Here is a 27620-nt window from a genome sequence, read left to right on the forward strand (position 1 = left end):
CAATGGTGAGATTTCCGTGTATTGAGCGCTCGTCAGAACTGCCGAAATGTCCACAAACGGGTCTTTCCAGGCACAACTTTCTTCAATTATGGAGACGCTGATGACGTCTGCCGTTGCAGAGATTACAAAACGGGGTTACCCGTTTTGTGAATTTAGTATGTTATCGCACATATATACCATTTCAAATTGTTTGGTTTCCTCCAAACATAACAATGGTCATCATGGCCAAACAGTTCTATTTTTGTTTCATCAGACCAGAGGACATTTCTCCAAAAAGTAGGATCTTTGTCCCCAAACTGTAGTCTGGCATTTTTATGGCGGGTTGGAGCAGTAGCTTCTTCCATGCTGAGCGGCATTTCAGGTTCTGTTGACATAGGACTCGTTTGACTGTGGATATAGATACTTTTGTACCTGTTTCCTCCAGCATCTTCACAAGGTCCTTTGCTGTTCTTCTGGGATTGATTTGCACTTTTCGCACAAAAGTACGTTCATCTCAAGGAGACAGAACACGTCTCTTTCCTGAGCGGTATGAAGGCTGCGTGGTCCCATGGTGTTTATACTTGCGTACTATTTTTTGTTATTGATGAACGTGGTACCTTCAGGCGTTTGGAAATTGCTCCCAAGGATGAACCAGACTTGTGGAGGTCTACATTTTATTTCTGAGGTCTTGGCTGATTTCTTTTGATTTTCCCATGATGTCAAGCAAAGAGGCACTGAGTTTGAAGGTAGGCCATGAAATACATCTACAGGTACACCTCCAATTGACTCAAATGATGTCAATTAGCCTATCAGAAGCTTCTAAAGCCATGACATCATTTTCGGGATATTTCCAAGCTGTTTAAAGGCACAGCCAACTTAGTGTATGTAAACTTCTGACCCACTGGATTTGTTATACAGTGAATTAGAAGTGATATAATCTGTCTGTAAACAATTTTGGGGAAAATGACTTCAGGGAACTTGGTGTTCTGAATTGTTCTTTACTATTTTCTGAGTTAACTTGGATTCTTTCTTAATTAGGAAACTGGAAATGCACGTTTTATTCTCTATAGGGGAATGTGCGAACAACAGGCAAATGTATATCTTATAGGCGCATTTATGAGGTAGGAAAAGGGTCCTCCTCAAGTCGGATTTCAGCATTTAGTGTTCTACGGTCCTCTGCTATACCAACTGAGCTATTGAATGTGGTGAATTGTGGATACACTTGAAGTGTTTTGAATTCTTCTGTATGATTGGATTCGTACACCTAGACTATTCTTTAAGGAAACGTGAAATGCACATTTTATTCTCTATAGGGGGATGTGCGAACAACAGGTAAAAATAGTGTTTGGGGCGCATTGATGAGGCAGAAAAATGGCCCTCCTTCGAGCCGGATTTGAACCAGCGACCTAAGGATTTCAGCATTTAGCATTCTACAGTCCTCCGCTCTACCAACTGAGCTATCGAAGGGACATGGAAAAACCATTGGAGCAAAAGGTACATGTTTGAACCGTAGCATTGAGCTGAATCTTTTCTACCAGATGTTGATCAACGTTGACCATTCAGCAATGGTGAGATTTCCGTGTATTGAGCGCTCGTCAGAACTGCCGAAATGTCCACAAACGGGTCTTTCCAGGCACAACTTTCTTCAATTATGGAGACGCTGATGACGTCTGCCGTTGCAGAGATTACAAAACGGGGTTACCAGTTTTGTGAATTTAGTAGGTTATCGCACATATATACCATTTCAAATTGTTTGGTTTCCTCCAAACATAACAATGGTCATCATGGCCAAACAGTTCTATTTTTGTTTCATCAGACCAGAGGACATTTCTCCAAAAAGTAGGATCTTTGTCCCCAAACTGTAGTCTGGCATTTTTATGGCGGGTTGGAGCAGTAGCTTCTTCCTTGCTGAGCGGCATTTCAGGTTCTGTTGACATAGGACTCGTTTGACTGTGGATATAGATACTTTTGTACCTGTTTCCTCCAGCATCTTCACAAGGTCCTTTGCTGTTCTTCTGGGATTGATTTGCACTTTTCGCACAAAAGTATGTTCATCTCTAGGAGACAGAACAGGTCTCTTTCCTGAGCGGTATGAAGGCTGCGTGGTCCCATGGTGTTTATACTTGCGTACTATTTTTTGTTATTGATGAACGTGGTACCTTCAGGCGTTTGGAAATTGCTCCCAAGGATGAACCAGACTTGTGGAGGTCTACATTTTATTTCTGAGGTCTTGGCTGATTTCTTTTGATTTTCCCATGATGTCAAGCAAAGAGGCACTGAGTTTGAAGGTAGGCCATGAAATACATCTACAGGTACACCTCCAATTGACTCAAATGATGTCAATTAGCCTATCAGAAGCTTCTAAAGCCATGACATCATTTTCGGGATATTTCCAAGCTGTTTAAAGGCACAGCCAACTTAGTGTATGTAAACTTCTGACCCACTGGATTTGTTATACAGTGAATTAGAAGTGATATAATCTGTCTGTAAACAATTTTGGGAAAAATGACTTCAGGGAACTTGGTGTTCTGAATTGTTCTTTACTATTTTCTGAGTTAACTTGGATTCTTTCTTAACTTCTACCGACTCAGAAAATCGGATCCGGGAGCACCCCCACCTCCCCCACCAGTAAAAAAGCTGAATAGCATAGCTAGCATAGCGTCACAAGTAAATAGTAGCATCTAAATATCATTCAATCACAAGTCCAAGATACCAGATGAAAGATCCACTTCTTGTGAATCCAGCAATCATTTCTGATTTGAAAAATGTTTTACAGGGAAGACACAATATGTAAATCTATTAGCTAACCACGTTAGCAAAAGACACCATTTTTCTTTGTCCACCATTTTTTCTCTCCACCAGTAGCTATCACCAATTCGGCCAAATAAAGATATTGATAGCCACTAACCAAGAAAAAACCTCATCAGATGACAGTCTGATAACATATTTATTGTATAGGATAGGTTTTGTTAGAAAAATGTGCATATTTCAGGTAGAAATCATAGTTTACAATTGCACCCACCATCACAACTCGACTAGAATAAATACAGAGAGCAACGTGTATTACCTAATTACTAATCATAAAACATTTCTTAACCTTTTACGGGGGCAGCCCGACACCGGTACACTTATGACAACATCCAGCTCAAAGTGCAGGGCGCGAAATTCAAAATCTATTTTTTTAAAATATTTAACTTTCACACATTAACAAGTCCAAGACACCAGATGAAAGGTGCACATCTTGTGAATCAAGCCAACATGTCCGATTTTTAAAATGTTTTACAGGGAAGACAAAATATGTAAATCTATTAGCTAACCACGTTAGCAAAAGACACAACTTTTCTAACTCCATCAGTTTCTTACTCCATCAGGTGCTATCACAAATTCGACCAAATAAAGATATAAATAGCCACTAACCAAGAAACAAATTCATCAGATGACAGTCTGATAACATATTTATTGTATAGCATATGTTTTGTTCGAAAAATTAGCATATTTCATGTATAAACCATAGTTTACATTTCAGCTACAATCCGAAATTGCACCGAAAGCAGCCATAATATTTACAGACACCAACGTCAAATAGCTAATTACTCATCATAAAACATTTCTGAAAAATACATAGTCTGCAGCAATTGAAAGACAGGCATCTTGTGATTCCAAACAATATTTCCGATTTATTAAATGTTTTACAGCGAAAACAAAATGTATCGCTATATTAGCGTAGCTACAATAGACAGAAATAATTGGGCGCCCACGGCCAGTTCACATGCACGACAGATATATGAAATAACATCATAAAATGGGTCTTACTTTTGCTGATCTTTCATCAGAATGTTGAAGAACGTGTCCTCTGTCCAGATGAGTCGTTGTTTCGATTCAGAATGGCAAATGTCCCTCTTCAATTAGCATTGGCACTAGCCGAGTGGCATAAATTTCTCCAACGTAAACACAGTCAGAGGACGGAACACGGCAAAACTCCCGAATAAAGTTTCAATAATCTGATTAAACTATATTGAAAAAACATACATTACGATGATATGGTCACATGTATCAAAAAAAATTCGAGCCGGAGACGTTAGCCGTTCGTTACCAAGGCAAAACAGAAGTCAATCCCACTTCCTTCAGAGTACCGGAAGTGGACGGTCACGTCAAAGAAATAGTTTTTTTTCCACCACAGACCAAGAGGAGCACAAAAATTTCTTCTCTGACATCCTCTTTACACCAATAGGAAGGCGTATAGAGTGTCAGCAGACTCCTAAGTGTTAAGACCATGTATAGGCATCAAGTTGAAAAGAGCATCGATTTCTGACATTTCACTTCCTGGTCAGGAAAAGTGCTGCAGAAGGACTTCTGTTTCACTCAGAGAAATAATTCCAACTCTTTTAGAAACTAGAAAGTCTTTTCTATCCAAAAAGAATAATAATATTCATATTGTACGAGCAAGATTTGAGTAGGAGGCCGTTTGAAATGGGCACGATTTCACTGGCTACTCAACACTTTGCCTTGCAGCCATAAGAAGTAAAAAATACACAGCATACAGTAATTGAAAGACACAGATCCTGTGAATCCAGACAATATTTCAGATTTTCTAAGTGTCTTACAGCGAAAACACAATAAATCGTTATATTAGCATACCACATGTGCAAACATTACCCCAGCATTGATTCACGGCAAAAAGAGCGATAGCATTATCACCACCAAAATGTATTAATTTTTTCACTAACCTTCTCAGAATTCTTCAGATGACACTCCTGTAACATCATATTACAACATACATATAGAGTTTGTTCGAAAATGTGCATATTTAGCCACCAAAATCGTGGTTATACAATGAGAAAAGTAGCCAAGCTGGTCAGAAAATGTCGGGCGCCATATTGGACAGTGATCTAGTCTAATGAATAAATACTCATAAACTTGACTAAAAAATACAGGGTGGACAGCGATTGAAAGACAATTTAGTTCTTAATGCAATCGCTGAATTACATTTTTTAAATTATCCTTACTGTGCAATACAGGGTGCGCCAAAGCAAAGCTACCCCAAAGAAAATGGCGGCATATGCGTTTAACATTTTTCGACAGAACAACGATTTATCATCATAAATAGTTCTTACTATTAGCTGAACTGACATCAGAATCTTGGGCAATGAATCCTTTCTCCGGTCTAATCGTCTTTTGGTCGAAAGATGTCCTCTTGTCCCGTCGAAATGGCCACTAACGTTCAGCATGTACTAGAAAAGTGCCCAGCTCTTGGAAGTGCGTCACACAGAAATGCCAAAAAATCGCACTAAACGGATATAAATTGCTATAAAACGGTTTAAATTAACTACCTTATGATGTTTTTAACACCTATAACGAGTAAAAACATGACCGGAGATATATTACTGGCTAAACAACAGCTTGGAAGGAGGCCAGTCCGACGTCCATCGTGCGTCAGGCGCAGGGAGGAAAAGAAATGTACTTCCGCTTTTTGGTCTTTTATACAGACCCTGATTGCGCAATCGACTCCATTCAAATTGTCACCACTTACTGACATCTAGAGGAAGGCGTAGGCAGTGTTTGAATCCCCATAGCATTCACAGGGACATTACAACTGACCTGGGAACAGGGGCCAAGATTTCTGAAATCTCACTCCCTGTCATGAAAAGTGCTGTAGAAGGAGTTCTGTTTCACTCAGAGACATAATTCCAACGGCTATAGAAACTAGAGAGTGTTTTCTATCCAATAATAATAATAATATGCATATTGTACGAGCAAGAATTGAGTACGAGGCAGTTTAATCTGGAGACCAATTTATGCTAAGTCGAAACAGCACCCCCTATATTCGCAAGAAGTTAATTAGGAAACTGGAAATGCAAGTTTTATTCTCTATAGGGGAATGTGCGAACAACAGGCAAATGTATATCTTATAGGCGCATTTATGAGGTAGGAAAAGGGTCCTCCTCAAGTCGGATTTCAGCATTTAGTGTTCTACGGTCCTCTGCTATACCAACTGAGCTATTGAATGTGGTGAATTGTGGATAAACTTGAAGTGTTTTGAATTCTTCTGTATGATTGGATTCGTACACCTAGACTATTCTTTAAGGAAACGTGAAATGCACATTTTATTCCCTATAGGGGGATGTGCGAACAACAGGTAAAAATAGTGTTTGGGGCGCATTGATGAGGCAGAAAAATGGCCCTCCTTCGAGCCAGATTTGAACCAGCGACCTAAGGATTTCAGCATTTAGCGTTCTACAGTCCTCCACTCTACCAACTGAGCTATCGAAGGGACATGGAAAAACCATTGGAGCAAAAGGTACATGTTTGAACCGTAGCATTGAGTTGAATCTTTTCTACCAGATGTTGATCAACGTTGACCATTCAGCAATGGTGAGATTTCCGTGTATTGAGCGCTCGTCAGAACTGCCGAAATGTCCACAAACGGGTCTTTCCAGGCACAACTTTCTTCAATTATGGAGACGCTGATGACGTCTGCCGTTGCAGAGATTACAAAACGGGGTTACCAGTCTTGTGAATTTAGTAGGTTATCGCACATATATACCATTTCAAATTGTTTGGTTTCCTCCAAACATAACAATGGTCATCATGGCCAAACAGTTCTATTTTTGTTTCATCAGACCAGAGGACATTTCTCCAAAAAGTAGGATCTTTGTCCCCAAACTGTAGTCTGGCATTTTTATGGCGGGTTGGAGCAGTAGCTTCTTCCTTGCTGAGCGGCATTTCAGGTTCTGTTGACATAGGACTCGTTTGACTGTGGATATAGATACTTTTGTACCTGTTTCCTCCAGCATCTTCACAAGGTCCTTTGCTGTTCTTCTGGGATTGATTTGCACTTTTCGCACAAAAGTACGTTCATCTCTAGGAGACAGAACACGTCTCTTTCCTGAGCGGTATGAAGGCTGCGTGGTCCCATGGTGTTTATACTTGCGTACTATTTTTTGTTATTGATGAACGTGGTACCTTCAGGCGTTTGGAAATTGCTCCCAAGGATGAACCAGACTTGTGGAGGTCTACATTTTATTTCTGAGGTCTTGGCTGATTTCTTTTGATTTTCCCATGATGTCAAGCAAAGAGGCACTGAGTTTGAAGGTAGGCCATGAAATACATCTACAGGTACACCTCCAATTGACTCAAATGATGTCAATTAGCCTATCAGAAGCTTCTAAAGCCATGACATCATTTTCGGGATATTTCCAAGCTGTTTAAAGGCACAGCCAACTTAGTGTATGTAAACTTCTGACCCACTGGATTTGTTATACAGTGAATTAGAAGTGATATAATCTGTCTGTAAACAATTTTGGGGAAAATGACTTCAGAGAACTTGGTGTTCTGAATTGTTCTTTACTATTTTCGGAGTTAACTTGGATTCTTTCTTAATTAGGAAACTGGAAATGCACGTTTTATTCTCTATAGGGGAATGTGCGAACAACAGGCAAATGTATATCTTATAGGCGCATTTATGAGGTAGGAAAAGGGTCCTCCTCAAGTCGGATATCAGCATTTAGTGTTCTACGGTCCTCTGCTATACCAACTGAGCTATTGAATGTGGTGAATTGTGGATAAACTTGAAGTGTTTTGAATTCTTCTGTATGATTGGATTCGTACACCTAGACTATTCTTTAAGGAAACGTGAAATGCACATTTTATTCTCTATAGGGGGATGTGCGAACAACAGGTAAAAATAGTGTTTGGGGCGCATTGATGAGGCAGAAAAATGGCCCTCCTTCGAGCCAGATTTGAACCAGCGACCTAAGGATTTCAGCATTTAGCGTTCTACAGTCCTCCGCTCTACCAACTGAGCTATCGAAGGGACATGGAAAAACAATTGGAGCAAAAGGTACATGTTTGAACCGTAGCATTGAGTTGAATCTTTTCTACCAGATGTTGATCAACGTTGACCATTCAGCAATGGTGAGATTTCCGTGTATTGAGCGCTCGTCAGAACTGCCGAAATGTCCACAAACGGGTCTTTCCAGGCACAACTTTCTTCAATTATGGAGACGCTGATGACGTCTGCCGTTGCAGAGATTACAAAACGGGGTTACCAGTTTTGTGAATTTAGTAGGTTATCGCACATATATACCATTTCAAATTGTTTGGTTTCCTCCAAACATAACAATGGTCATCATGGCCAAACAGTTCTATTTTTGTTTCATCAGACCAGAGGACATTTCTCCAAAAAGTAGGATCTTTGTCCCCAAACTGTAGTCTGGCATTTTTATGGCGGGTTGGAGCAGTAGCTTCTTCCTTGCTGAGCGGCATTTCAGGTTCTGTTGACATAGGACTCGTTTGACTGTGGATATAGATACTTTTGTACCTGTTTCCTCCAGCATCTTCACAAGGTCCTTTGCTGTTGTTCTGAGATTGATTTGCACTTTTCGCACAAAAGTACATTCATCTCTAGGAGACAGAACACGTCTCTTTCCTGAGCGGTATGAAGGCTGCGTGGTCCCATGGTGTTTATACTTGCGTACTATTTTTTGTTATTGATGAACGTGGTACCTTCAGGCGTTTGGAAATTGCTCCCAAGGATGAACCAGACTTGTGGAGGTCTACATTTTATTTCTGAGGTCTTGGCTGATTTCTTTTGATTTTCCCATGATGTCAAGCAAAGAGGCACTGAGTTTGAAGGTAGGCCATGAAATACATCTACAGGTACACCTCCAATTGACTCAAATGATGTCAATTAGCCTATCAGAAGCTTCTAAAGCCATGACATCATTTTCGGGATATTTCCAAGCTGTTTAAAGGCACAGCCAACTTAGTGTATGTAAACTTCTGACCCACTGGATTTGTTATACAGTGAATTAGAAGTGATATTATCTGTCTGTAAACAATTTTGGGAAAATGACTTCAGGGAACTTGGTGTTCTGAATTGTTCTTTACTATTTTCGGAGTTAACTTGGATTCTTTCTTAATTAGGAAACTGGAAATGCACGTTTTATTCTCTATAGGGGAATGTGCGAACAACAGGCAAATGTATATCTTATAGGCACATTTATGAGGTAGGAAAAGGGTCCGCCTCAAGTCGGATTTCAGCATTTAGTGTTCTACGGTCCTCTGCTATACCAACTGAGCTATTGAATGTGGTGAATTGTGGATACACTTGAAGTGTTTTGAATTCTTCTGTATGATTGGATTCGTACACCTAGACTATTCTTTAAGGAAACGTGAAATGCACATTTTATTCTCTATAGGGGGATGTGCGAACAACAGGTAAAAATACTGTTTGGGGCGCATTGATGAGGCAGAAAAATGATCCTCCTTCGAGCCGGATTTGAACCAGCGACCTAAGGATTTCAGCATTTAGCATTCTACAGTCCTCCGCTCTACCAACTGAGCTATCGAAGGGACATGGAAAAACCATTGGAGCAAAAGGTACATGTTTGAACCGTAGCATTGAGTTGAATCTTTTCTACCAGATGTTGATCAACGTTGACCATTCAGCAATGGTGAGATTTCCGTGTATTGAGCGCTCGTCAGAACTGCCGAAATGTCCACAAACGGGTCTTTCCAGGCACAACTTTCTTCAATTATGGAGACGCTGATGACGTCTGCCGTTGCAGAGATTACAAAACGGGGGTACCAGTTTTGTGAATTTAGTAGGTTATCGCACATATATACCATTTCAAATTGTTTGGTTTCCTCCAAACATAACAATGGTCATCATGGCCAAACAGTTCTATTTTTGTTTCATCAGACCAGAGGACATTTCTCCAAAAAGTAGGATCTTTGTCCCCAAACTGTAGTCTGGCATTTTTATGGCGGGTTGGAGCAGTAGCTTCTTCCTTGCTGAGCGGCATTTCAGGTTCTGTTGACATAGGACTCGTTTGACTGTGGATATAGATACTTTTGTACCTGTTTCCTCCAGCATCTTCACAAGGTCCTTTGCTGTTGTTCTGAGATTGATTTGCACTTTTCGCACAAAAGTACATTCATCTCTAGGAGACAGAACACGTCTCTTTCCTGAGCGGTATGAAGGCTGCGTGGTCCCATGGTGTTTATACTTGCGTACTATTTTTTGTTATTGATGAACGTGGTACCTTCAGGCGTTTGGAAATTGCTCCCAAGGATGAACCAGACTTGTGGAGGTCTACATTTTATTTCTGAGGTCTTGGCTGATTTCTTTTGATTTTCCCATGATGTCAAGCAAAGAGGCACTGAGTTTGAAGGTAGGCCATGAAATACATCTACAGGTACACCTCCAATTGACTCAAATGATGTCAATTAGCCTATCAGAAGCTTCTAAAGCCATGACATCATTTTCGGGATATTTCCAAGCTGTTTAAAGGCACAGCCAACTTAGTGTATGTAAACTTCTGACCCACTGGATTTGTTATACAGTGAATTAGAAGTGATATTATCTGTCTGTAAACAATTTTGGGAAAATGACTTCAGGGAACTTGGTGTTCTGAATTGTTCTTTACTATTTTCGGAGTTAACTTGGATTCTTTCTTAATTAGGAAACTGGAAATGCACGTTTTATTCTCTATAGGGGAATGTGCGAACAACAGGCAAATGTATATCTTATAGGCACATTTATGAGGTAGGAAAAGGGTCCGCCTCAAGTCGGATTTCAGCATTTAGTGTTCTACGGTCCTCTGCTATACCAACTGAGCTATTGAATGTGGTGAATTGTGGATACACTTGAAGTGTTTTGAATTCTTCTGTATGATTGGATTCGTACACCTAGACTATTCTTTAAGGAAACGTGAAATGCACATTTTATTCTCTATAGGGGGATGTGCGAACAACAGGTAAAAATACTGTTTGGGGCGCATTGATGAGGCAGAAAAATGATCCTCCTTCGAGCCGGATTTGAACCAGCGACCTAAGGATTTCAGCATTTAGCATTCTACAGTCCTCCGCTCTACCAACTGAGCTATCGAAGGGACATGGAAAAACCATTGGAGCAAAAGGTACATGTTTGAACCGTAGCATTGAGTTGAATCTTTTCTACCAGATGTTGATCAACGTTGACCATTCAGCAATGGTGAGATTTCCGTGTATTGAGCGCTCGTCAGAACTGCCGAAATGTCCACAAACGGGTCTTTCCAGGCACAACTTTCTTCAATTATGGAGACGCTGATGACGTCTGCCGTTGCAGAGATTACAAAACGGGGGTACCAGTTTTGTGAATTTAGTAGGTTATCGCACATATATACCATTTCAAATTGTTTGGTTTCCTCCAAACATAACAATGGTCATCATGGCCAAACAGTTCTATTTTTGTTTCATCAGACCAGAGGACATTTCTCCAAAAAGTAGGATCTTTGTCCCCAAACTGTAGTCTGGCATTTTTATGGCGGGTTGGAGCAGTAGCTTCTTCCTTGCTGAGCGGCATTTCAGGTTCTGTTGACATAGGACTCGTTTGACTGTGGATATAGATACTTTTGTACCTGTTTCCTCCAGCATCTTCACAAGGTCCTTTGCTGTTGTTCTGAGATTGATTTGCACTTTTCGCACAAAAGTACATTCATCTCTAGGAGACAGAACACGTCTCTTTCCTGAGCGGTATGAAGGCTGCGTGGTCCCATGGTGTTTATACTTGCGTACTATTTTTTGTTATTGATGAACGTGGTACCTTCAGGCGTTTGGAAATTGCTCCCAAGGATGAACCAGACTTGTGGAGGTCTACATTTTATTTCTGAGGTCTTGGCTGATTTCTTTTGATTTTCCCATGATGTCAAGCAAAGAGGCACTGAGTTTGAAGGTAGGCCATGAAATACATCTACAGGTACACCTCCAATTGACTCAAATGATGTCAATTAGCCTATCAGAAGCTTCTAAAGCCATGACATCATTTTCGGGATATTTCCAAGCTGTTTAAAGGCACAGCCAACTTAGTGTATGTAAACTTCTGACCCACTGGATTTGTTATACAGTGAATTAGAAGTGATATTATCTGTCTGTAAACAATTTTGGGAAAAATGACTTCAGGGAACTTGGTGTTCTGAATTGTTCTTTACTATTTTCGGAGTTAACTTGGATTCTTTCTTAATTAGGAAACTGGAAATGCACGTTTTATTCTCTATAGGGGAATGTGCGAACAACAGGCAAATGTATATCTTATAGGCACATTTATGAGGTAGGAAAAGGGTCCGCCTCAAGTCGGATTTCAGCATTTAGTGTTCTACGGTCCTCTGCTATACCAACTGAGCTATTGAATGTGGTGAATTGTGGAAAAACTTGAAGTGTTTTGAATTCTTCTGTATGATTGGATTCGTACACCTAGACTATTCTTTAAGGAAACGTGAAATGCACATTTTATTCTCTATAGGGGGATGTGCGAACAACAGGTAAAAATACTGTTTGGGGCGCATTGATGAGGCAGAAAAATGATCCTCCTTCGAGCCGGATTTGAACCAGCGACCTAAGGATTTCAGCATTTAGCATTCTACAGTCCTCCGCTCTACCAACTGAGCTATCGAAGGGACATGGAAAAACCATTGGAGCAAAAGGTACATGTTTGAACCGTAGCATTGAGTTGAATCTTTTCTACCAGATGTTGATCAACGTTGACCATTCAGCAATGGTGAGATTTCCGTGTATTGAGCGCTCGTCAGAACTGCCGAAATGTCCACAAACGGGTCTTTCCAGGCACAACTTTCTTCAATTATGGAGACGCTGATGACGTCTGCCGTTGCAGAGATTACAAAACGGGGGTACCAGTTTTGTGAATTTAGTAGGTTATCGCACATATATACCATTTCAAATTGTTTGGTTTCCTCCAAACATAACAATGGTCATCATGGCCAAACAGTTCTATTTTTGTTTCATCAGACCAGAGGACATTTCTCCAAAAAGTAGGATCTTTGTCCCCAAACTGTAGTCTGGCATTTTTATGGCGGGTTGGAGCAGTAGCTTCTTCCTTGCTGAGCGGCATTTCAGGTTCTGTTGACATAGGACTCGTTTGACTGTGGATATAGATACTTTTGTACCTGTTTCCTCCAGCATCTTCACAAGGTCCTTTGCTGTTGTTCTGAGATTGATTTGCACTTTTCGCACAAAAGTACAGTTCATCTCTAGGAGACAGAACACGTCTCTTTCCTGAGCGGTATGAAGGCTGCGTGGTCCCATGGTGTTTATACTTGCGTACTATTTTTTGTTATTGATGAACGTGGTACCTTCAGGCGTTTGGAAATTGCTCCCAAGGATGAACCAGACTTGTGGAGGTCTACATTTTATTTCTGAGGTCTTGGCTGATTTCTTTTGATTTTCCCATGATGTCAAGCAAAGAGGCACTGAGTTTGAAGGTAGGCCATGAAATACATCTACAGGTACACCTCCAATTGACTCAAATGATGTCAATTAGCCTATCAGAAGCTTCTAAAGCCATGACATCATTTTCGGGATATTTCCAAGCTGTTTAAAGGCACAGCCAACTTAGTGTATGTAAACTTCTGACCCACTGGATTTGTTATACAGTGAATTAGAAGTGATATTATCTGTCTGTAAACAATTTTGGGAAAAATGACTTCAGGGAACTTGGTGTTCTGAATTGTTCTTTACTATTTTCGGAGTTAACTTGGATTCTTTCTTAATTAGGAAACTGGAAATGCACGTTTTATTCTCTATAGGGGAATGTGCGAACAACAGGCAAATGTATATCTTATAGGCACATTTATGAGGTAGGAAAAGGGTCCGCCTCAAGTCGGATTTCAGCATTTAGTGTTCTACGGTCCTCTGCTATACCAACTGAGCTATTGAATGTGGTGAATTGTGGAAAAACTTGAAGTGTTTTGAATTCTTCTGTATGATTGGATTCGTACACCTAGACTATTCTTTAAGGAAACGTGAAATGCACATTTTATTCTCTATAGGGGGATGTGCGAACAACAGGTAAAAATACTGTTTGGGGCGCATTGATGAGGCAGAAAAATGATCCTCCTTCGAGCCGGATTTGAACCAGCGACCTAAGGATTTCAGCATTTAGCATTCTACAGTCCTCCGCTCTACCAACTGAGCTATCGAAGGGACATGGAAAAACCATTGGAGCAAAAGGTACATGTTTGAACCGTAGCATTGAGTTGAATCTTTTCTACCAGATGTTGATCAACGTTGACCATTCAGCAATGGTGAGATTTCCGTGTATTGAGCGCTCGTCAGAACTGCCGAAATGTCCACAAACGGGTCTTTCCAGGCACAACTTTCTTCAATTATGGAGACGCTGATGACGTCTGCCGTTGCAGAGATTACAAAACGGGGGTACCAGTTTTGTGAATTTAGTAGGTTATCGCACATATATACCATTTCAAATTGTTTGGTTTCCTCCAAACATAACAATGGTCATCATGGCCAAACAGTTCTATTTTTGTTTCATCAGACCAGAGGACATTTCTCCAAAAAGTAGGATCTTTGTCCCCAAACTGTAGTCTGGCATTTTTATGGCGGGTTGGAGCAGTAGCTTCTTCCTTGCTGAGCGGCATTTCAGGTTCTGTTGACATAGGACTCGTTTGACTGTGGATATAGATACTTTTGTACCTGTTTCCTCCAGCATCTTCACAAGGTCCTTTGCTGTTGTTCTGGGATTGATTTGCACTTTTCGCACAAAAGTACAGTTCATCTCTAGGAGACAGAACACGTCTCTTTCCTGAGCGGTATGAAGGCTGCGTGGTCCCATGGTGTTTATACTTGCGTACTATTTTTTGTTATTGATGAACGTGGTACCTTCAGGCGTTTGGAAATTGCTCCCAAGGATGAACCAGACTTGTGGAGGTCTACATTTTATTTCTGAGGTCTTGGCTGATTTCTTTTGATTTTCCCATGATGTCAAGCAAAGAGGCACTGAGTTTGAAGGTAGGCCATGAAATACATCTACAGGTACACCTCCAATTGACTCAAATGATGTCAATTAGCCTATCAGAAGCTTCTAAAGCCATGACATCATTTTCGGGATATTTCCAAGCTGTTTAAAGGCACAGCCAACTTAGTGTATGTAAACTTCTGACCCACTGGATTTGTTATACAGTGAATTAGAAGTGATATTATCTGTCTGTAAACAATTTTGGGAAAAATGACTTCAGGGAACTTGGTGTTCTGAATTGTTCTTTACTATTTTCGGAGTTAACTTGGATTCTTTCTTAATTAGGAAACTGGAAATGCACGTTTTATTCTCTATAGGGGAATGTGCGAACAACAGGCAAATGTATATCTTATAGGCACATTTATGAGGTAGGAAAAGGGTCCGCCTCAAGTCGGATTTCAGCATTTAGTGTTCTACGGTCCTCTGCTATACCAACTGAGCTATTGAATGTGGTGAATTGTGGAAAAACTTGAAGTGTTTTGAATTCTTCTGTATGATTGGATTCGTACACCTAGACTATTCTTTAAGGAAACGTGAAATGCACATTTTATTCTCTATAGGGGGATGTGCGAACAACAGGTAAAAATACTGTTTGGGGCGCATTGATGAGGCAGAAAAATGATCCTCCTTCGAGCCGGATTTGAACCAGCGACCTAAGGATTTCAGCATTTAGCATTCTACAGTCCTCCGCTCTACCAACTGAGCTATCGAAGGGACATGGAAAAACCATTGGAGCAAAAGGTACATGTTTGAACCGTAGCATTGAGTTGAATCTTTTCTACCAGATGTTGATCAACGTTGACCATTCAGCAATGGTGAGATTTCCGTGTATTGAGCAGCTCGTCAGAACTGCCGAAATGTCCACAAACGGGTCTTTCCAGGCACAACTTTCTTCAATTATGGAGACGCTGATGACGTCTGCCGTTGCAGAGATTACAAAACGGGGGTACCAGTTTTGTGAATTTAGTAGGTTATCGCACATATATACCATTTCAAATTGTTTGGTTTCCTCCAAACATAACAATGGTCATCATGGCCAAACAGTTCTATTTTTGTTTCATCAGACCAGAGGACATTTCTCCAAAAAGTAGGATCTTTGTCCCCAAACTGTAGTCTGGCATTTTTATGGCGGGTTGGAGCAGTAGCTTCTTCCTTGCTGAGCGGCATTTCAGGTTCTGTTGACATAGGACTCGTTTGACTGTGGATATAGATACTTTTGTACCTGTTTCCTCCAGCATCTTCACAAGGTCCTTTGCTGTTGTTCTGGGATTGATTTGCACTTTTCGCACAAAAGTACAGTTCATCTCTAGGAGACAGAACACGTCTCTTTCCTGAGCGGTATGAAGGCTGCGTGGTCCCATGGTGTTTATACTTGCGTACTATTTTTTGTTATTGATGAACGTGGTACCTTCAGGCGTTTGGAAATTGCTCCCAAGGATGAACCAGACTTGTGGAGGTCTACATTTTATTTCTGAGGTCTTGGCTGATTTCTTTTGATTTTCCCATGATGTCAAGCAAAGAGGCACTGAGTTTGAAGGTAGGCCATGAAATACATCTACAGGTACACCTCCAATTGACTCAAATGATGTCAATTAGCCTATCAGAAGCTTCTAAAGCCATGACATCATTTTCGGGATATTTCCAAGCTGTTTAAAGGCACAGCCAACTTAGTGTATGTAAACTTCTGACCCACTGGATTTGTTATACAGTGAATTAGAAGTGATATTATCTGTCTGTAAACAATTTTGGGAAAAATGACTTCAGGGAACTTGGTGTTCTGAATTGTTCTTTACTATTTTCGGAGTTAACTTGGATTCTTTCATTTGAAAAATGTTTTACAGGGAAGACACAATATGTAAATCTATTAGCTAACCACGTTAGCAAAAGACACCATTTTTCTTTGTCCACCATTTTTTCTCTCCACCAGTAGCTATCACCAATTCGGCCAAATAAAGATATTGATAGCCACTAACCAAGAAAAAACCTCATCAGATGACAGTCTGATAACATATTTATTGTATAGGATAGGTTTTGTTAGAAAAATGTGCATATTTCAGGTAGAAATCATAGTTTACAATTGCACCCACCATCACAACTCGACTAGAATAAATACAGAGAGCAACGTGTATTACCTAATTACTAATCATAAAACATTTCTTAACCTTTTACGGGGGCAGCCCGACACCGGTACACTTATGACAACATCCAGCTCAAAGTGCAGGGCGCGAAATTCAAATCTATTTTTTTAAAATATTTAACTTTCACACATTAACAAGTCCAAGACACCAGATGAAAGGTGCACATCTTGTGAATCAAGCCAACATGTCCGATTTTTAAAATGTTTTACAGGGAAGACAAAATATGTAAATCTATTAGCTAACCACGTTAGCAAAAGACACAACTTTTCTAACTCCATCAGTTTCTTACTCCATCAGGTGCTATCACAAATTCGACCAAATAAAGATATAAATAGCCACTAACCAAGAAACAAATTCATCAGATGACAGTCTGATAACATATTTATTGTATAGCATATGTTTTGTTCGAAAAATTAGCATATTTCATGTATAAACCATAGTTTACATTTCAGCTACAATCCGAAATTGCACACCGAAAGCAGCCATAATATTTACAGACACCAACGTCAAATAGCTAATTACTCATCATAAAACATTTCTGAAAAATACATAGTCTGCAGCAATTGAAAGACAGGCATCTTGTGATTCCAAACAATATTTCCGATTTATTAAATGTTTTACAGCGAAAACAAAATGTATCGCTATATTAGCGTAGCTACAATAGACAGAAATAATTGGGCGCCCACGGCCAGTTCACATGCACGACAGATATATGAAATAACATCATAAAATGGGTCTTACTTTGCTGATCTTTCATCAGAATGTTGAAGAACGTGTCCTCTGTCCAGATGAGTCGTTGTTTCGATTCAGAATGGCAAATGTCCCTCTTCAATTAGCATTGGCACTAGCCGAGTGGCATAAATTTCTCCAACGTAAACACAGTCAGAGGACGGAACACGGCAAAACTCCCGAATAAAGTTTCAATAATCTGATTAAACTATATTGAAAAAACATACATTACGATGATATGGTCACATGTATCAAAAAAAATTCGAGCCGGAGACGTTAGCCGTTCGTTACCAAGGCAAAACAGAAGTCAATCCCACTTCCTTCAGAGTACCGGAAGTGGACGGTCACGTCAAAGAAATAGTTTTTTTTTCCACCACAGACCAAGAGGAGCACAAAAATTTCTTCTCTGACATCCTCTTTACACCAATAGGAAGGCGTATAGAGTGTCAGCAGATGTGGTGAATTGTGGAAAACTTGAAGTGTTTTGAATCTTCTGTATGATTGGATTCGTACACCTAGACTATTCTTTAAGGAAACGTGAAATGCACAATTTTATTCTCTATAGGGGGATGTGCGAACAACAGGTAAAATACTGTTTGGGGCGCATTGATGAGGCAGAAAATGATCCCTCCTTCGAGCCGATTTGAACCAGCGACCTAAGGATTCAGCATTTAGCATTCTACAGTCCTCCGCTCTACCAACTGAGCTATCGAAGGGACATGGAAAAACCATTGGAGCCAAAAGGTACATGTTTGAACCGTAGCATGAGTTGAATCTTTTCTACCAGATGTTGATCAACGTTGACCATTCAGCAATGGTGAGATTTCCGTGTATTGAGAGCTCGTCAGAACTGCCGAGTCAGAACTGCCGAATGTCCACAAACGGGTCTTTCCAGGCACAACTTTCTTCAATTATGGAGACGCTGATGACGGTCCTGCCGTTGCAGAGATTACAAAACGGGGGTACCAGTTTTGTGAATTTAGTAGGTTATCGCACATATATACCATTTCAAATGTTTGGTTTACCTCCAAACATAACAATGGTCATCATGCCAAACAGTTCTATTTTTGTTTCATCAGACCAGAGGACATTTCTCCAAAGTAGGATCTTTGTCCCCAAACTGTAGTCTGGCATTTTTATGGCGGGTTGGAGCAGTAGCTTCTTCCTTGCTGAGCGGCATTTCAGGTTCTGTTTGACATAGGACTCGTTTGACTGTGGATATAGAAACTTTTGTACCTGTTTCCTCAAAGCATCTTCACAAGGTCCTTTGCTGTTGTTCTGGGATTGATTTGCACTTTTCGCACAAAAGTACGTTCATCTCTAGGAAGGAGACAGAACACGTCTCTTCCTGAGCGGTATGAAGGCTGCGTGGTCCCATGGTGTTTATACTTGCGTACTATTTTTTGTTATTGATGAACGTGGTACCTTCAGGCGTTTGGAAATTGCTCCCAAGGATGAACCAGACTTGTGGAGGTCTACATTTTATTTCTGAGGTCTTGGCTGATTTCTTTTGATTTTCCCATGATGTCAAGCAAAGAGGCACTGAGTTTGAAGGTAGGCCATGAAATACATCTACAGGTACACCTCCAATTGACTCAAATGATGTCAATTAGCCTATCAGAAGCTTCTAAAGCCATGACATCATTTTCGGGATATTTCCAAGCTGTTTAAGGCACAGCCAACTTAGTGTATGTAAACTTCTGACCCACTGGATTTGTTATACAGTGAATTAGAAGTGATATTATCTGTCTGTAAACAATTTTGGGTAATTAGGAAACTGGAAATGCACGTTTTATTCTCTATAGGGGAATGTGCGAACAACAGGCAAATGTATATCTTATAGGCACATTTATGAGGTAGGAAAAGGGTCCGCCTCAAGTCGGATTTCAGCATTTAGTGTTCTACGGTCCTCTGCTATACCAACTGAGCTATTGAATGTGGTGAATTGTGGAAAAACTTGAAGTGTTTTGAATTCTTCTGTATGATTGGATTCGTACACCTAGACTATTCTTTAAGGAAACGTGAAATGCACATTTTATTCTCTATAGGGGGATGTGCGAACAACAGGTAAAAATACTGTTTGGGGCGCATTGATGAGGCAGAAAAATGATCCTCCTTCGAGCCGGATTTGAACCAGCGACCTAAGGATTTCAGCATTTAGCATTCTACAGTCCTCCGCTCTACCAACTGAGCTATCGAAGGGACATGGAAAAACCATTGGAGCAAAAGGTACATGTTTGAACCGTAGCATTGAGTTGAATCTTTTCTACCATGATGTTGATCAACGTTGACCATTCAGCAATGGTGAGATTTCCGTGTATTGAGCAGCTCGTCAGAACTGCCGAAATGTCCACAAACGGGTCTTTCCAGGCACAACTTTCTTCAATTATGGAGACGCTGATGACGTCTGCCGTTGCAGAGATTACAAAACGGGGGTACCAGTTTTGTGAATTTAGTAGGTTATCGCACATATATACCATTTCAAATTGTTTGGTTTCCTCCAAACATAACAATGGTCATCATGGCCAAACAGTTCTATTTTTGTTTCATCAGACCAGAGGACATTTCTCCAAAAAGTAGGATCTTTGTCCCCAAACTGTAGTCTGGCATTTTTATGGCGGGTTGGAGCAGTAGCTTCTTCCTTGCTGAGCGGCATTTCAGGTTCTGTTGACATAGGACTCGTTTGACTGTGGATATAGATACTTTTGTACCTGTTTCCTCAAGCATCTTCACAAGGTCCTTTGCTGTTGTTCTGGGATTGATTTGCACTTTTCGCACAAAAGTACAGTTCATCTCTAGGAGACAGAACACGTCTCTTTCCTGAGCGGTATGAAGGCTGCGTGGTCCCATGGTGTTTATACTTGCGTACTATTTTTTGTTATTGATGAACGTGGTACCTTCAGGCGTTTGGAAATTGCTCCCAAGGATGAACCAGACTTGTGGAGGTCTACATTTTATTTCTGAGGTCTTGGCTGATTTCTTTTGATTTTCCCATGATGTCAAGCAAAGAGGCACTGAGTTTGAAGGTAGGCCATGAAATACATCTACAGGTACACCTCCAATTGACTCAAATGATGTCAATTAGCCTATCAGAAGCTTCTAAAGCCATGACATCATTTTCGGGATATTTCCAAGCTGTTTAAAGGCACAGCCAACTTAGTGTATGTAAACTTCTGACCCACTGGATTTGTTATACAGTGAATTAGAAGTGATATTATCTGTCTGTAAACAATTTTGGGAAAAATGACTTCAGGGAACTTGGTGTTCTGAATTGTTCTTTACTATTTTCGGAGTTAACTTGGATTCTTTCTTAATTAGGAAACTGGAAATGCACGTTTTATTCTCTATAGGGGAATGTGCGAACAACAGGCAAATGTATATCTTATAGGCACATTTATGAGGTAGGAAAAGGGTCCGCCTCAAGTCGGATTTCAGCATTTAGTGTTCTACGGTCCTCTGCTATACCAACTGAGCTATTGAATGTGGTGAATTGTGGAAAAACTTGAAGTGTTTTGAATTCTTCTGTATGATTGGATTCGTACACCTAGACTATTCTTTAAGGAAACGTGAAATGCACATTTTATTCTCTATAGGGGGATGTGCGAACAACAGGTAAAAATACTGTTTGGGGCGCATTGATGAGGCAGAAAAATGATCCTCCTTCGAGCCGGATTTGAACCAGCGACCTAAGGATTTCAGCATTTAGCATTCTACAGTCCTCCGCTCTACCAACTGAGCTATCGAAGGGACATGGAAAAACCATTGGAGCAAAAGGTACATGTTTGAACCGTAGCATTGAGTTGAATCTTTTCTACCTGATGTTGATCAACGTTGACCATTCAGCAATGGTGAGATTTCCGTGTATTGAGCACTCGTCAGAACTGCCGAACTGTCCACAAACGGGTCTTTCCAGGCACAACTTTCTTCAATTATGGAGACGCTGATGACGTCTGCCGTTGCAGAGATTACAAAACGGGGGTACCAGTTTTGTGAATTTAGTAGGTTATCGCACATATATACCATTTCAAATTGTTTGGTTTCCTCCAAACATAACAATGGTCATCATGGCCAAACAGTTCTATTTTTGTTTCATCAGACCAGAGGACATTTCTCCAAAAAGTAGGATCTTTGTCCCCAAACTGTAGTCTGGCATTTTTATGGCGGGTTGGAGCAGTAGCTTCTTCCTTGCTGAGCGGCATTTCAGGTTCTGTTGACATAGGACTCGTTTGACTGTGGATATAGATAACTTTTGTACCTGTTTCCTCAAGCATCTTCACAAGGTCCTTTGCTGTTGTTCTGGGATTGATTTGCACTTTTCGCACAAAAGTACGTTCATCTCTAGGAGACAGAACACGTCTCTTTCCTGAGCGGTATGAAGGCTGCGTGGTCCCATGGTGTTTATACTTGCGTACTATTTTTTGTTATTGATGAACGTGGTACCTTCAGGCGTTTGGAAATTGCTCCCAAGGATGAACCAGACTTGTGGAGGTCTACATTTTATTTCTGAGGTCTTGGCTGATTTCTTTTGATTTTCCCATGATGTCAAGCAAAGAGGCACTGAGTTTGAAGGTAGGCCATGAAATACATCTACAGGTACACCTCCAATTGACTCAAATGATGTCAATTAGCCTATCAGAAGCTTCTAAAGCCATGACATCATTTTCGGGATATTTCCAAGCTGTTTAAAGGCACAGCCAACTTAGTGTATGTAAACTTCTGACCCACTGGATTTGTTATACAGTGAATTAGAAGTGATATTATCTGTCTGTAAACAATTTTGGGAAAAATGACTTCAGGGAACTTGGTGTTCTGAATTGTTCTTTACTATTTTCGGAGTTAACTTGGATTCTTTCTTAATTAGGAAACTGGAAATGCACGTTTTATTCTCTATAGGGGAATGTGCGAACAACAGGCAAATGTATATCTTATAGGCACATTTATGAGGTAGGAAAAGGGTCCGCCTCAAGTCGGATTTCAGCATTTAGTGTTCTACGGTCCTCTGCTATACCAACTGAGCTATTGAATGTGGTGAATTGTGGAAAAACTTGAAGTGTTTTGAATTCTTCTGTATGATTGGATTCGTACACCTAGACTATTCTTTAAGGAAACGTGAAATGCACATTTTATTCTCTATAGGGGGATGTGCGAACAACAGGTAAAAATACTGTTTGGGGCGCATTGATGAGGCAGAAAAATGATCCTCCTTCGAGCCGGATTTGAACCAGCGACCTAAGGATTTCAGCATTTAGCATTCTACAGTCCTCCGCTCTACCAACTGAGCTATCGAAGGGACATGGAAAAACCATTGGAGCAAAAGGTACATGTTTGAACCGTAGCATTGAGTTGAATCTTTTCTACCATGATGTTGATCAACGTTGACCATTCAGCAATGGTGAGATTTCCGTGTATTGAGCAGCTCGTCAGAACTGCCGAAATGTCCACAAACGGGTCTTTCCAGGCACAACTTTCTTCAATTATGGAGACGCTGATGACGTCTGCCGTTGCAGAGATTACAAAACGGGGGTACCAGTTTTGTGAATTTAGTAGGTTATCGCACATATATACCATTTCAAATTGTTTGGTTTCCTCCAAACATAACAATGGTCATCATGGCCAAACAGTTCTATTTTTGTTTCATCAGACCAGAGGACATTTCTCCAAAAAGTAGGATCTTTGTCCCCAAACTGTAGTCTGGCATTTTTATGGCGGGTTGGAGCAGTAGCTTCTTCCTTGCTGAGCGGCATTTCAGGTTCTGTTGACATAGGACTCGTTTGACTGTGGATATAGATACTTTTGTACCTGTTTCCTCAAGCATCTTCACAAGGTCCTTTGCTGTTGTTCTGGGATTGATTTGCACTTTTCGCACAAAAGTACGTTCATCTCTAGGAGACAGAACACGTCTCTTTCCTGAGCGGTATGAAGGCTGCGTGGTCCCATGGTGTTTATACTTGCGTACTATTTTTTGTTATTGATGAACGTGGTACCTTCAGGCGTTTGGAAATTGCTCCCAAGGATGAACCAGACTTGTGGAGGTCTACATTTTATTTCTGAGGTCTTGGCTGATTTCTTTTGATTTTCCCATGATGTCAAGCAAAGAGGCACTGAGTTTGAAGGTAGGCCATGAAATACATCTACAGGTACACCTCCAATTGACTCAAATGATGTCAATTAGCCTATCAGAAGCTTCTAAAGCCATGACATCATTTTCGGGATATTTCCAAGGTGTTTAAAGGCACAGCCAACTTAGTGTATGTAAACTTCTGACCCACTGGATTTGTTATACAGTGAATTAGAAGTGATATTATCTGTCTGTAAACAATTTTGGGAAAAATGACTTCAGGGAACTTGGTGTTCTGAATTGTTCTTTACTATTTTCGGAGTTAACTTGGATTCTTTCTTAATTAGGAAACTGGAAATGCACGTTTTATTCTCTATAGGGGAATGTGCGAACAACAGGCAAATTTATATCTTATAGGCGCATTTATGAGGTAGGAAAAGGGTCCTCCTCAAGTCGGATTTCAGCATTTAGTGTTCTACGCTCCTCTGCTATACCAACTGAGCTATTGAATGTGGCGAATTGTGGATAAACTTGAAGTGTTTTGAATTCTTCTGTATGATTGGATTCGTACACCTAGACTATTCTTTAAGGAAACGTGAAATGCACATTTTATTCTCTATAGGGGGATGTGCGAACAACAGGTAAAAATACTGTTTGGGGCGCATTGATGAGGCAGAGAAATGGTCCTCCTTCAAGCCGGATTTGAACCAGCGACCTAAGGATTTCAGCATTTAGCGTTCTACAGTCCTCCTGCCTCCGAAAAGGCAGCGTGCGAAATAAAAAATAAAAAATCAGAAATATTTCACTTTCACACATTAACAAGTCCAAAACAGCAAATGAAAAATAAACATCTTGTTAATCTACCCATCGTGTCCGATTTAAAAAATATTTTACAGCGAAAACACAACATATATTTATGTTAGCTCACCACCAAATTCAAAAAACACACAGCCATTTTTCCCAGCCAAAGATAGCTTTCACAAAACACAGAAATAGAGATAAAATGAATCACTAACCTTTGAACATCTTCATCAGATGACACTCATATGACATCATGTTACACAATACATGTTTTGTTCGATAAGGTGCATATTTATATCCACAAATCTCGGTTTACATTGGCGCCATGTTCAGAAATGCCTCCAAAATATCCGGAGTAATTACAGAGAGCCACGTCATATAACAGAAATACTCATCATAAACTTTGATGAAAGATACATGTTTTACATATAATTAAAGATACACTGGTTCTTAATGCAACCGCTGTCTCAGATTTAAAAAAAACTTTATTAAAAAGCACACCATGCAATAATCTGAGACGGCGCTCAAATATAAATAACATTTCTCCGCCCTGTTGGAGTCAACAGAAATACGAAATTACATCATAAATATTCCCTTACCTTTGATTATCTTCATCAGAATGCAATGCAAGGAATCCTATTTCCACAATAAATATTTTTTTGGGTTCGATAATGTCCATTACTTATGTAAAATTAGCAATTTAGCTAGCATGTTTAGCCGAAAACGTCAAAAAGTTATATAACAGGTCGAATAAACTGGTCAAACTAAGTAGATAATCAATCTTCAGGATGTTGTTATCATATATATCCAATAAGGTTCCAACTTGAGCATTGCTTCATGTCTGTAGAAGTTATGGATCGCAAGGTGATATCATGAGGAAAGCGCTTGACCAGGAACTGGCATTCTGCCAGACCAATGACTGAAACACCTCCCATCTGGCCTCACATCACACTAGAGGCTTCATTCCACGTTCTACAGACTGTTGACATCTAGTGGAAGGCGTAGGAAGTGCAAACAGATCCATATCTTACAGGGAATTGAATCGGCGATGAGTTGAACATTGACCAGTCTCAGAATTCTCACTTCCTGTTTGGATTTTTTCTCAGGTTTTTGTCTGCCATATGAGTTCGGTTATACTCACAGACATCATTAAAACAGTTTTAGAAACTTCAGAGTGTTTTATATCCAATAGTAATAATAATATGCATATATTAGCATCTGGGACAGAATAGGAGGCAGTTCACTATGGGCACGCAAATCATCCAAAAGTGAAAATGCTGCCCCCTATCATAAAGAAGTTAACAAACTATAGTTTTGGCAAGTCGGTTAGGACATCTACATTGTGCATGACAGAAGTCATTTTTCCAACAATTGTTTACAGACAGATTATTTCACTTATAATTCAGTGTATCACAAATCTAGTGGGTCAGAAGTTTACAAACATTGTTGGCTGTTAAATGTTGGCTGTGCATTTAAACAGCTGGGGAAATTCCCGAAAATGATGTCATGGCTTTAGAAGCTTCCGATAGGCTAATTGACATCATTTGAGTCAATTGGAGGTGTACCTGTAGATGTATTTCAAGGCCTACCTTCAAACTCAGTGACTCTTTGCTTGACATCATGGGAAAATCAAAAGAAATCAGCCAAGACCTCAGATAAAAATTGTAGACCTCCACAAGTCTGTTTCATCCTTGGGAGCAATTTTCAAACGTCTGAAGGTACCACGTTCATCTGTACAGACAACAGTACGCAAGTATAAACACCATGGGACCACGCAGCCTTCATACTGCTCAGGAAGGAGAAGCGTTCTGTCTCCTAGAGATGAACGTACTTTGGTGCGAAAATTGCAAATCAATCCCAGAACAACAGCAAAGGACCTTGTGAAGATGCTGGAGGAAGCACGTACAAAAGTATCTATTTCCACAGTCAAACGAGTCCTATATCGACATAACCTGAAAGGCCGCTCAGCAAGGAAGAAGCTACTGCTCCAAAACTGCCATAAAAAGCCAGACTACAGTTTGGAGACAGAGATCCTACTTTTTGGAGAAATGTCCTCTGGTCTGATGAAACAAAAATAGAACTGTTTGGCCATAATGACCATTGTTATGTTTGGAGGAAAAAGGGGGAGGGTTGCAAGCCGAAGAACACCATCCCAACCGTGAAGGACGGGGGTGGCAGCATCATTTTGTGGGAGTACTTTACTGCAGGAGGGACTGGTGCACCACTCGAACACCAGGGAAGGATACTGCAGGGCAAATCCGTTCTCAATTTGAAATGGTACATATGTGCGATAACCTACTAAATTCATTGTGACAGGTTGCACAAGTAAACAAGGCGCAAAAGACTCGTTTCCTGATTGGGAATCAAACCCTGGCGGTGAGAGCGACAAAGCCTAACCACTTGACCACCAGGGAAGGATAAAGTTAACTAATCGGTTCACAATTTGAAACGGTTTAATAACTTGCAAAAATAATTTTCAAAGCCCTAGCCCTTACTCCGTAGCCAACACATTTGAGTAGATCTTAAAGGATAGTTCTGGCGCTAGTGGTTGTTTTAAATCAGTGTTATTCAAAAATGTTCAGGGGGGACCGACACGTTTCTGCTGCTAGAATAACTAGCAGCAGAAACAAGTACGCCAACTTTTTCCCCAATAATTTATTGCGGCCCCATCCCACCCCAATGGGGTCACGACACCAACTTTGAATACCACTGTTTTAAAGGATACATATGGTGCTATGGGTTGTTTCTGGACTGGCTGGGCATATTGACTAGTACAAACAAGTATTGCTATAGGGCACAAAAGTAATTCTATTTTATGAGTCATCAATATCATCATTGATATGCAGTACTCACTCTTTGAAGAAGCATTATCAATATCCAGATTAGTGTACATTAGTAAGTCATTCTTTATCCTTTGTATATCTAACGCAAAGAACACTGGTAATAATGCCAGCAGCCAAACGAGTTCTACACACTGAACATGTGGGTTTAATTCAAACTGCAAATAGTTAGGTTTCCATAAAACCAAACAGAGCACCCAACGTGGGGCTCGAAACCACGACCCTGAGATTAAGAGTCTCATGCTCTACCGACTGCGTTAGCCAGG

The 27620-nt window shown here is 40.3% G+C and overlaps 1 protein-coding gene and 12 non-coding genes across 13 annotated transcripts in view; all 13 read right to left on the reverse strand.

Moving 5' to 3' along the window:
- LOC120055413 (cell adhesion molecule 3-like) overlaps positions 1-27620 on the reverse strand; it is a 67083-nt gene that overhangs the window by 37060 nt on the left and 2403 nt on the right. The gene's annotated exons all lie outside the window — the stretch shown is intronic.
- Positions 1358-1446, reverse strand: trnay-gua. Its single transcript is given in 2 exon segments — positions 1358-1393; positions 1410-1446. It is a non-coding gene; the product is annotated as a tRNA-Tyr (tRNA).
- Positions 6162-6250, reverse strand: trnay-gua. Its single transcript is given in 2 exon segments — positions 6162-6197; positions 6214-6250. It is a non-coding gene; the product is annotated as a tRNA-Tyr (tRNA).
- On the reverse strand, positions 7704-7792 carry trnay-gua. Its single transcript is given in 2 exon segments — positions 7704-7739; positions 7756-7792. It is a non-coding gene; the product is annotated as a tRNA-Tyr (tRNA).
- Positions 9245-9333, reverse strand: trnay-gua. The gene is given in 2 exon segments: positions 9245-9280; positions 9297-9333. It is a non-coding gene; the product is annotated as a tRNA-Tyr (tRNA).
- Positions 10786-10874, reverse strand: trnay-gua. The gene is given in 2 exon segments: positions 10786-10821; positions 10838-10874. It is a non-coding gene; the product is annotated as a tRNA-Tyr (tRNA).
- Positions 12328-12416, reverse strand: trnay-gua. The gene is given in 2 exon segments: positions 12328-12363; positions 12380-12416. It is a non-coding gene; the product is annotated as a tRNA-Tyr (tRNA).
- On the reverse strand, positions 13871-13959 carry trnay-gua. Its single transcript is given in 2 exon segments — positions 13871-13906; positions 13923-13959. It is a non-coding gene; the product is annotated as a tRNA-Tyr (tRNA).
- On the reverse strand, positions 15414-15502 carry trnay-gua. Its single transcript is given in 2 exon segments — positions 15414-15449; positions 15466-15502. It is a non-coding gene; the product is annotated as a tRNA-Tyr (tRNA).
- Positions 18285-18371, reverse strand: trnay-gua. The gene is given in 2 exon segments: positions 18285-18319; positions 18335-18371. It is a non-coding gene; the product is annotated as a tRNA-Tyr (tRNA).
- Positions 19769-19857, reverse strand: trnay-gua. The gene is given in 2 exon segments: positions 19769-19804; positions 19821-19857. It is a non-coding gene; the product is annotated as a tRNA-Tyr (tRNA).
- Positions 21314-21402, reverse strand: trnay-gua. Its single transcript is given in 2 exon segments — positions 21314-21349; positions 21366-21402. It is a non-coding gene; the product is annotated as a tRNA-Tyr (tRNA).
- trnay-gua lies at positions 22857-22945 on the reverse strand. The gene is given in 2 exon segments: positions 22857-22892; positions 22909-22945. It is a non-coding gene; the product is annotated as a tRNA-Tyr (tRNA).

The sequence above is a fragment of the Salvelinus namaycush genome, chromosome 11, assembly GCF_016432855.1.
Source record: "Salvelinus namaycush isolate Seneca chromosome 11, SaNama_1.0, whole genome shotgun sequence".
Lineage (NCBI taxonomy): Eukaryota > Metazoa > Chordata > Actinopteri > Salmoniformes > Salmonidae > Salvelinus > Salvelinus namaycush.